The following is a 12,034-nucleotide window of genomic DNA, read 5'->3' as shown; positions in this document are numbered from 1 at the left end:
TAATCTGAACAATAGAGAGAAATGAACTGTAAAAAAAAAAATTGACTAGAGCTTCAGAAACCTAATATTCATGTCATTGGAGTCCCAGAAGGAGAGGAGAAAGAGGAGGAACTGAAAATATACTTGAAAAAGTAATGACTGAAAACTTCCAAAATCTGGCAAGTGACATAAATTTACAGATTCAAGAAACTGAATGAATTCCAAACAGGATAAAACCAAAGAAATTCATGCCTAGAAACATAATTATACTTCAGAAAACTAGAGACAAAGAAAAATGTTGAAAGCAGCTCGTGAAAGCTGCCACTTTACCTCGAGGGGGTAAAGCAATTCAAATGACAGCAGATTTCTCATCAGAAACCATGGTAATTTGAAGGAAATGGGATGATATTTTTCAAGTGCTCAAAGAAAAGAACTGTCAACCCAGAATCCTATACCTTGCAAAAATATCCTTCAGGAATGAAGGAGAAATCAAGACATCTTCAGATGAAGAAAAAATAAGAATTTGTCACTGGCAGACCTACCTTATAGGGATGGCTAAAGGAAGAAAGAGAAACCTTGGAACATCAGGAAGGAATTATTGGTACAATAGGCTTTCCTTCTCTTCTTGAGTTTTTAAAATTATGTTTGACCATTGAAGCAAGATAACATTGTCTGACATGGTTCAAAATGTATGTAGAGAAAATCTGTGAGACAATTATATTATAAATGGGAGAAGATGAAGGGACATAGAGGGACGTAAAATTTCTACACATCACTCGAGTCGATAAAATGAAAACATCCTCAGACTGTTAAGGTACAGATATATAATACAAGGCCTAGAGTAACCACTTAAAAAGCTATATAATAGATGCATTCAAAAACACTATGGATAATGCAAAATGGAAGACTAAAAATATTCAATTAACCCACAGAATTAAGGAAAGGAAAAGAGAAATGAAAACCAGAAAAAACAGAAAACAAAAAAATAAAATGGCATATTTAAGCCCTAACGTATCTACATTAAGTATAAATAGCCTAAATATACCAATTAAAAGACAAAGACTGGTGCAGTGAATTAAAAAATATTACCTATTACCCAGCTCTATGCTGTTCACAAGAAACTCATATCAGATATAACAATATAGCAGGTTGAAAGTAAAAGGATGGAAAAAATATATCATGCAAATATTAATCAAAAGGAAGCAGGAGTGGCTATATTAATCTCAGATAAAGTAGGCTTGAGAGCAAAGAAAATTACTAGAGACAGAGAGATATTAAATAATAATAATAGGGTCATCACATTTAAGAGATAGAGCAATCCTAAATGTAAATCCATCAAACATCAGAGCTGCAAATATGTTAGGCAAAAACTGAAAGAACTGGGAGGAGAAATACACAAATCCCCAATACTAGCTGAAGACCAACAGCTCTCTCTCAACAATTGATAGAACTAGACAGAAATCAGCAAGGATATAGAAGAACTCAGCAATACTATCAATTTATAAGATTTAGCGGGCATTGTAGAACACTCCACTCTTCAACAGCACAAAACACATTCTTTTCAAGATAGGCCATAAAACAAACCCCAGCAAATTTAAAAGAATTAAAACCATAGAGTATGTTCCTGACCACAGTGGAATTAAAGCAGAAATCAGGAACAGAAAGATAAGAGACAAGTCTCCAAATATTTGAAAACTTAACAACACACTTGTAAATCATTGATGGGTCAAGGAAGATGTCTCGAGGGAAGTTTTAAAAATATATTGAACTGAATGAAAATGAAAATACAACATATCAATTGTAGGATACAGCTAGAGCAGGCTAAGGGGATATTTATAGCATTTAAGTATTTATATTAAAAAGGAGGAAAGTCTCAAATCAATGATCCAAATTCCATCTCCAGCCGATGACCTGAAAAATAGTAGAAAAGCGACATGTGAGTTCCCTCCTGGTCCTTTCCCATGGTAAGTCTCTTGTGCTTCTCTCCTCTTGAAAAACAAAGTGTGGCTGAATCTGGGATGTTCCTGAAGAGCGAGGGTAAAGACCACATCTGTCCTGTTCTACCTTCTGTGTCTAGAACAATGTCCAGCACAACATGTGTGTTTAATAAATATTTGTTAAGAAGATGGTTGGGTGATTGGGTGGAAAGGGAATAGCTGTCAATCCTGAGAGCAGGCAGTATTGGGGAAGGGGAGGAAGGAAAAAGACAAGACCGGGAGAAAAAGAAGGAGAAGGGGGAGGAAGGGGCAAAAGCAGGAACCTCCCGTTGCGTGTGTGTGGCGCTGGCTTGCAGACACCCTGCCTTGTGGGTAGGGCAGCTCCTCCATGCCTTGGCGCCCCCGTGGCCTTTGTGGCTCCCTTACACACTTGCTCTTCAGGGTCTCTGTGCTCCCCCTTGCTCATCCTCGTACCCACACAGCTCCAGCACAGCGCAGACGTCAGGGCTGTTGGAGGCATTGTCCTGCTGTTTTAAACCACGGAGACCTTGCCTATTGCAGACAAACTGCAGACGGGGAGGCAGAAGTAGAGGGCTGCTTCCCGAGAATCTCTGCGGGATAGGGGTGCTCTCTACACACCTCCCTTGTCACCTCCTTCCCTGAGGGGAGTAGATAACTGGTGGAACATGTAGTGAAGGAGGGAAAAAACAGGAAAAATGCTGGTTTGGGTGGACCTGCTGGTTTGGGGGACTGAGAGCCACTAATAGCCTAGCGGGGCGGGGGATGGGCAAGAGCTGCACGGGCTGGGGGACTGGGGGGGGCGCCTACGTGCAGTAGAGTCAGAAACCCCCAGACCACATGTTGATTGTGTGCATCCATGAGTGGCCTTTGAGTGTTGGACATGTGTCCCCAGCAGACAGGGCCATGACCCTCTTTCCCCATGTGGCAAGTTAGGCAATGGACCCTAAGGCACCCATGGGGCTTCAGTAGGAAGATGGGGATAGCGTAAGACGACATCATCTCTCTCTGCCTGGGGTGACTCAAGGGCATGCCTCCTGGCAGCTGCGCATGGACTAAAGGATTTGCAAGGTTCCTGCTTACTGTGGGATTCTGACTTATTTCCACAGCTCTTCTGGGCAGTAAGAAAAGTAAGAAAGTAAGTAATTTATTTAGCAACATGACAGCAAAGGATGGCAAGCGTGCCAGCTGCAAAGATACCAGGTTTTGTCCCATCTCTGGCACACGGTGCCCTGGCCTCCCTTTGCTACATTGCACCTCTTGCTCAGGTGCCTCTCCCCTCACCTTCCACCTGCCCCTCCCCTGGATTAGAGAGACCACTGTGTGAATTGCCTTTGGGCTACTGAGCCCCACAGCCAGCAATTGTTTGGTGTGTCTAAAATGCTCAGGGAGTATAGGCTGCAGGGCTGCTGTGGAGTCTCTCCTTGAGATGGCAGGATTAGGTGTTTCCAAAATGACCCTAGTTTCCCGTTGTTCTAAGCTTTCTAACCACAAAAAAATTTATGAGTTTCATACTGTCACAGAGAAAATAGAAGTATGATTTATGCCACACAGTTTATGGACCCAATTTCATAGCTATTTGGTAGTTCTAGCCTACATCTGACAGGTACATATTATTTTTTCCCCTAAGAAGTTGTTGAGTGTAGATAGAAACTGCTTAAACATGATAAAGACTATTTACTAAAGACCAAGATCAAATATTTTACTAAATGGAAAAAATGCTGAAGTCATTCCTGTTAATTCAAGAACAAGATATAGTGTCTGCTGTCGCCACTATTGATCAACACAGGTTTGGAGGTTTTAACTAATAGAGTAAGACAGGAAAATGAGCTGAGTGGAATAAATATTGAAAAAGGAGAGGAAATATCTTTATTTATAGATGATAGAGAGTATACCTAGACAACTTAATAGATTTTAATAAAATAATAGTCAAATGAATAAGAGAATTTAGTGGAGTAAATGGATAAATATATAAAGTTTTGATCTATGATAGCAATAAACATTTGGGAAGGGAAATGGAACAAAGCCCATTCATAGCAGCAACAAAACGATAGCATTTCTAAGGGTGTATTAACAAGAAAAAGTATGCCACTTACACAAATAGAATGAATACAATTGTATTGAAGGACATAAAACAATACTTCAACAAATGGAGATGTACAAGACATGTTTCTGTGTGGAAAGACTTAATATCATAAACATGCCGGCGCTTAGGAAGCGAATATATAAATTTAAGACATTAATATCAATATATACATTTAATGCAATTGTAATTAGAATCCTAATTCTAAGAACTGGATAGAGTAGTTTTAAATTTTATATGGATAAAATAATTTTACATTTGAAATGTGCAGAGAAAAACAGGGAAGAAAATTACAAATGCGGGGGGAGCAGCTTTAGTTAACATTAAAACTTAGACTAAAGCTGTCGATATCTAAACGACATGATACTGGCACAGGAGCCGACCAGAATAACAAGGAAACAGTTTAGAAAGCCCAGAAATAGATGCAGGTAGATCAAGAAAACTAAAATATGATGGTGGCTTTTCCAGTCAGAGGGAAAGGGTGGTATATTTAATGAATTATACTTTCATTGGTCATCCAACTTTAAGAAAAACCAAGGGAGAACCTACCTTAACCATATATGAAAACAAATTCTAGATGAATTAAATATTTGTGTCAAAATAAAACATTAATATATTAGAATAGGATTTAGGGGCATATTTATAAAATCTTGGATGAGGCAACACTTCTTAAAGAAGGCAGGAATCTCAGAATCCATCAAAGAAAGGGTAGAGACATATTGACTATTTACAAATTGAACATTTTTTTATTTATTTATTTATTTTTTTTTTTGTGGTACGCGGGCCTCTCACTGTTGTGGCCTCTCCTGTCGCGGAGCACAGGCTCCGGACGCGCAGGCTCAGCGGCCATGGCTCACGGGCCCAGCCGCTCCGCGGCATGTGGGATCTTCCCGGACCGGGGCACGAACCCGCGTCCCCTGCATCGGCAGGCGGACTCCCAACCACTGCGCCACCAGGGAAGCCCACAAATTGAACATTTTATATGACAAGAGAAATCCAGAAACAAAATCAAAGAGCGAACAATTGATTAGGAAATATATTTCCGTTGGCTTGACAGATGAGATATAGATTGATAAATAGATAGATGAAGGGTTAATATCTCTTGTGTTGGGTGCCTATAAATTAATTATATTTTTAAAAGTTAAATAAAAAACACAGTAAGAAGATGGTGAGAGAATATGAGACACCAGTTTGCAGAAGAGGGAACCCAAGAATCCAGTAACTGTGAAAAGAGCACAACCTCACTAGCTGTCAGAGAACAGATTAAACAAATGAGGGAATGGGGCCACCTAAAGTTTTAGGGTGACCAACTTGTCCCAGTTTGCCTGGGACTCTTCCAGTTTCGAAACCCCTCAGTCCTGGGCAAATTGGGATGGCTGCTCTGAGAGAAGGAAGAAAAACCTAGAGAGAGAGTTTGAGCTTGGACTGGACCAAACGTTTACCCAGTGAGATCAAGTTAACTCAGACAGGAAGGGAAAAACCCATTTTCTCTGTGCTTCATCATTGCCTGCTTCCCAGTCTCCACCAGCACTTGGTGGTTTGTAATATCCTGGCTGTGTCCGGTCCCCTGGCTGACATGAATCCACTTTGAGTTATGGGGGCTGGAGAGGCCAAGATTCAAGAGATTGGAGAGTGTAATGAACTGAATGTTTGTGTGCCCCTAAAATTCATCTGTCGAAGCCCTAATCCCTAATGTGATGGTATTTGGAGTTGGGTCCCTTGGAAGGTGATTAGGGTTAAAAGAAGCCATGAAAGTGGGGCCTTCCTGATGGGGTCCTTTATAGGGTCCTTATAAAAAGAGATACCTGAGCTCTTTTTCTTTCTCTACGATGTGAGGACACAGCAAGCCAGAGGTGGCCACCTGCGAGCCAGAAAGAGGGCCCTCACCAGAACCCGACTATGCTGGTACCCTGATCTCGGACGTCCAGCCTCCAGAACCGTGAGTATAAAACTGTCTGTTGTTTAGGCCACCCAGTCTATGGCATCTTGTTATGGCAACCCAGCGGGCTGAAAGACAGTGGGGAGAGGAAGTTGGGGAAATCACCTCCAAATCCAAAGGAAGCATTGACCATTTAGATGCCTGGATGCATAGTACCAGCCACACCTGGGAACTTGTTAGAAAAGCAGATTCTTGGGCCTCACTCAGACCTCAGAATCAGAAATTCCGGGGTTGGGGCCCAGCATTCTGCATTTGAACAGCCTGCCAGGTGATTGCAGTGCGCACTCAAGTTGGAAAGCCGCTTGTTTAGACTCTACCTGGGAAGTGCCAAGTGTGCCTCCCCAGCTCCACAGTCTCTGGGGACCGAAACGCTAGGCTGTAAGGTTGACTGTGCCCTGATGTTGCAGGGCCTGGAGGACACAGAAGCCTGCTTCTTAGAGACAAGGTGGCACAGAACATTTGCAATTAACAGGCAGGCGGAAAACGTACAAGCCATCTGCCAGCCTCACCGCTCAAAGGCTAATGAAGGTGTATGGGAGGGGTGGTGACAGAGAGTTCCAGCCTGGATCAGCTCCTCCCCCATCTCTGGGGTCCCTCCCTCCCTCACATTCTGAAGTGGTTAGAAGTTAGGACTCCAACATAGGAATCTCAAGGAAACTCAATTCAACCCATCAGAGCGGGTGATGATGTAAACCAGGCATCTGGTTCTACACTTTACTTCTTTACCTCAGGTCATCTGCTGCAACCTTGTGAGAAAAGTACTGTATTTTTTTTCTAACTCTTTATTATAAAATAAAATTTTAGGCAAACAGCAAGCTGAAAAATTTTACAGCGAACACCCCTAGATTGCATACGCCTACCACCTAGATGCTACCATTGACATTTCGTTATATTTGCTTTGTCACATAATCTGTCCATCTATTCACCCTTCTAGCCACCCGTGAATCTGCTTTATTTTTAGATGCATTTAAGAATAAATTGTAAACATCAGTACACTTCCCCTTAAATTGGGCATGCAATCACTAACTAGAGTTCAATATTTTTTTAACAGATTTTTCTTTTAAGGTAAAATGTACTTACAATGAAATGCTCAAGGCAGATTTCTTGAGTTGAAACCCAGTGTGTAAACCAAACCCCTATCAAGATACAGAACATTACCATCATCCCAGAAACTTCCCTCATGTCCTCTCCGTCAGCCCCTGCCCCCCAACCCCCAGGGGTAGCAACTGTTCTGATTTTTCCACCATAGGTTAGTTCTGCCTATTCTAGAATTTCATATAAATGGAATCATACAGAACACACTCTTTCATGTAAGACTCCTTCCACTGAGCCGGTTTTCAAGGCTCATCCATGTTGAGTGAATGATGTGTGTGTCAGTAGCTCATTCCTTTTTATTACAGAGAAGTAGTTGCTGTGTGGCTGTACCACACTCCGCTCCAGAGGCCCCTGGCTTGTTTCCAGCGTTTGGCTACTCAGGACGATCATGTATTCACACCCGCGTTTTACAGACGAGGAGAGCGATGCTCAGGCTGTTCCTGTGACTTGCCTAAGGTCACACAGCTGTGAGGGGCGGAACCAAGATCTGAACTCAGCCACATCTGTCTGATGCCAGAGCCCAGCAAGTTTTTTTAAAATTATTATTATACTGTGATATCCTCTTTGGCTTTCCCTGGCCTGGGTAGCTTAGGAAATAAAGTATACCCCGGTGTGTGTGCTTCTGCATCAGAGTCAGGCAGTCTGCAGAGAGGCTGTGAATGCTTCTTTGCCCTTTACCAGCTGGGTGACCTTGACTGAACCCGCCTCTGCCTCTACTTTCCCATCTGTAAAATAGGGCAGTAACAGGAGGCCTTCACTGGGTTGCTGTGGGGATTAAATGAGCTAATATATGTGAAGCCCTGGGGCCGTTCTAGGCATATGGTAAGTGCCATGTCAACGGTTTCTGTTACTAATGTGAAAGGAATCTATCTGGCATTGTCTCTAGGCCGGAACCCTGTGCTAAAGGATGAGTGACACATTACATCAGACTCCTCTTGTCCACATCTCACATCCTCTGGACACACATTTTCCTCCAGCCACTGGTGAGGTCATCAGCTTCATGCAGGTGTACCTGTCAGCATCTCTCGCAGGAACCTGCCTGGCACTAACAATGGGAAACCTGAATGAGTGAGGGTGTGAACAACCCATGGAGCAACTCTAGACCAGCTGGGCACAGGAGCCAGTTCCATCACTGGGATTCCCAGGCACGTTCTCTTGGGCGTCTCAGAGGGTCCCAGTGGGACCGAGTTCCAGGTGCCCCAAGCAGTGACATCTCAAGAACATAGCCTGCATCACCTTTCCTTCCTTCTCTGCTTCACTCTTCCCAAGTCTCCACTCCTGTTTGTTTGCAGGTAGGTGATTCAAGGAGGTGATGCCAAGGCATCATTTCCCCCAAATTAACCACCTTCAAACAAGCCCTTGTTTCAGGCTCTGCTTTTCATGGAGAAGCTGGGCTGAGAAAGCTTACGTTGCTCACAGGCTGGCAGGGAAGGCAGGTGAAGCCAGTGGTGGGTCCATACATTAGAGGTGGCGTCCGGGAGCCTGTTGCTCTGCGGCCAGAGTGCACTGGACACAGCTGACATGGGGCAGAGGACGTGGCCTGGCCAGTGCATCCTGGAAGTGAGGCTCGAGGGGACTTCGTGCCATCTTCTCTTCCACCTTCTTCAGTCCCAGGGGCGTTCTGAGGCTGGCGTGCGGCATCCAGGTGTCAGGAAGCATCTGATTAAAAGAGTCTGTGTTTAAAGTGGTGCAGCCCCTGTGGACAACAGTATGGCAGTTCCTCAAAAAAATTAAAACAGGAATTAACATATGATCCAGCAGTTCCACATCTGGCAGATACCCAAAGAATTGAACGTGGGTCTTGAAGAGATATTTGTACACTCATGTTCACAGCAGTATTATTCACAATAGCCAAAAGGTGGAAGCAACCCAAATGTGGGCGCTGGGTGAATAGATAAAAAAATTGTGGTATAAACATACCATGGGATGTTCTGTGGCCTTAAAAGAGAATTCTGGCATGCTCTCTGATGACCCTGGAGGACGTTATGCTAAGTGAAATAAGCCAGACACAAGAGGACAAATGTTCTATGATTCCACTTATTTGAGGTACCTGGAATAGTCAATTCACAGAGACAGGTTGCCAGGAGCTGGGGTGACGTGGGGATGAGGGAGTTATTCTTTAAGACGTGCAGAGTTTTCAGCTTTGCAAGGTGAAAATGGTTTTGGAGATGGATGATGGTGGTGATGGCTGCACAGCCATGTGAATGTACTTCATGCCGCTGAAGTGTACACCCTCAAATCATTAAGATGCTAACTTTAATGTTGTGTATGTTTTACCACAATTAAAGAGAAAAGAATCCTTCTAAAAGCTGTTTTAGGGCTTCCCTGGTGGCGCAGTGGTTAAGAATCCACCTGCCAATGCAGGAAACACGGGTTCGAGCCCTGGTCTGGGAAGATCCCACGTGCCACGGAGCAGCTAAGCCCGTGCGCCACAACTACTGAGCCTGTGCCCTAGAGCCTTCGAGCCACAACTACTGAAGCCCGCGCGCCTAGAGCCCGTGCTCCGCAACAACAGAAGCCACCGCAATGAGAAGCCCACGCACAACAACGAAGACCCAACGCAGCCATAAATAAATAAATTTATTAAAAAAAAAAAAAACTTAAAAATTTTTTAGAAGTCTGTGTTAATTACTCCCTCCTGCTATTGACCCCTGGTTGTGAACCTAAATGATTCTCTAGTGTTGCAGATGACACAGCATCCGAGAAATGTTCTGGGACGAGAGATCACATGGTCGACTTTTCTGCCTGTGGGTCTGGGTGGCCCTGCAAGGGGAGGAATGTTCGAATCTTCCCGAGCCCTTCTTCCTAATTTGTGCGAAAGCAGGCAGGAGCGACCTGCCTGAGCAGAAGATGAGCTCCTGCCCCACGCCCGCCTTTCCAGGACCGGGCTTGGTGCTGGGGTTTCAGGCCTCAATTCAAGCCTCTCTCTTGTACCCCCTGGTGGCGTGCTCCCAGGCCCGACACCCAGTGTTTGTCAGGGGAGGGACGGAGGGGCTCAGATGCTTGAGTCTAAGTCACGTGGGCTCTGGGGTCCTTGGGTCCCTGAGTGCAGGCTTCCCCTCAGGAGAGTGGGGAGACACCCCCTTCTGGGAACGACAGGCTCATCTTGGAAATGATTGGTTTGTTGATATGAAACCTGAGTCAATCCCCAAACGCTCTCTATGGCAATTTACACGAATGTCAGCTATTTGTGGTGAACCCTCCGAAGCACTCATTCATTCATTCATTCACTCATTCATTCATTCACTCATTCAAAGAGCAGGCACTGTCTACCAGGTGACAGACACAGAGCTGAGCCCCAGGGCAATAGATATGATGGAGACAGGCCTGCCCTTCCCTCCAGCAGCTTCCAGGGCAGAGGGCGAGGAGGACGTGGGACAGGAGGTAACGCAAAGCTGGGCGAAGCCTCTGACTGGGGAGGAGGGCTTTGGGCACGGAGGACAGGAAAGACTTTGGTGATGCCTAAATTGAGATTAGCCAGGCAAAGGGGGAGGGGCAAGAGCGTCGCAGGCAGAGAGATGGCGTGCACGATGTTCTGAGGGCCAGAGGACCCAAGCAAAGTGGAGTTTGGGTGCAACATGGAGTGGGAGGGAAGAGGGGCGAGAGCTGGGCTGGCTGCAGAGGCCCTGTTGCTCATGCGAAAGAGATTGGGCTGCATTCCGAGGGTGGCGGGAAGGCCTGGAGGGTCTGGGGCAGGGACGGTAAGCTGGCTCTGAAACTGGCGGGGAGCTTCACTCCCCACTACCCCTCCATTAGAGGAAGCAAGCAGCTGCTGGCACCCAGCTGGCTGGGCAGCCAGGCTCTCAGCATCACCCCTGAGCGCCTGTCCAACCTGCTGGCTCCCTGCCCAGCCAGCTCCCTGCCCAGCCAACTGCAGAGGCCGTTGAATTTCTTCTTCATCCAGGGGCCAGAGCCAGACCAGACCTCAGCCTCTGCAACGTGAAAGCAGGTGGAATTCCGAGGGGTTCCGAATTAGCCCACATCTGATCCTCTGAGCAAGCCTGCCTGGGGCAGAGTCCCCAGGAACCAGTGTCCCTGTGACCCAGCGTCCTCTTGGTCTTTGGGCTAAGACTGAGGGCTGATGCGGGCACTAGGTGAGCTCAACTGTGCCGGGACCACCCTGCAGCCTACCTTCCTCCCCGCTGTGTGTATGCAGGAGTGTACACACACATACACACACAGTCTCGGAAAGGTGGGCTTTGCTGCCGTGCCCCAAGGGCTAAGGGGCTCCCTTCTGTGGGCAGCAAACGGTCCTTTCATGGGAATTGCAGGGAGTGGGGTGCTGGTGCCCGGAAGGACCCCGGTGTTCACCTCTCTGCTCCAGTAATTCCCAAACTTCACTCACTCATCACTCACCTTCTTTGAACATGCTTTCTTTGCTGACATTTTTCTTTTTCTTTTTTTTAATTTTATTTATTTGTTTATGGCTGTGTTGGGTCTTCATTTCTGTGCGAGGGCTTTCTCCAGTGTTGGCAAGCGGGGGCCACTCTTCATCGCGGTGCACGGGCCTCTCACTATCGCGGCCTCTCCTGTTGCGGAGCACGGGCTCCGGATGCGCAGGCTCAGTAGTTGTGGCTCACGGGCCTAGTTGCTCCGCGGCATGTGGGATCTTCCCGGACCAGGGCTCGAACCCGTGTCCCCTGCATTGGCAGGCAGGTTCTCAACCACTGTGCCACCAGGGAAGGCCTGACATTTTTCTTTAAATTGATTCATTTGAAATTAAATACACTGATTTAAAAAGGACAATTGCATTCCTGTGGTTTAATGAAAAACTACTTTCACTTTCCATAAATAGAAGTTTAAAAAACTATAAGCCTAAATATCTAGAAGGTTGTCCATATACCACGTCACATCACCTACTGGTGTTCCGCAGTAGGTAGGGGTACCCCAGTCGGTGATTTCGTTTGGATCTGAGAGCATTTTTTTGAAGTTTTGTAAATCTTTAAAAAACTTTTTTTTTAATTTTTTATTTTATATTGGAAT

This window comes from Phocoena phocoena, chromosome 1 (assembly GCF_963924675.1).
Source record: "Phocoena phocoena chromosome 1, mPhoPho1.1, whole genome shotgun sequence".
Taxonomy (NCBI): Eukaryota; Metazoa; Chordata; class Mammalia; order Artiodactyla; family Phocoenidae; genus Phocoena; species Phocoena phocoena.
Note: the sequence above shows the minus strand (reverse complement) of the source record.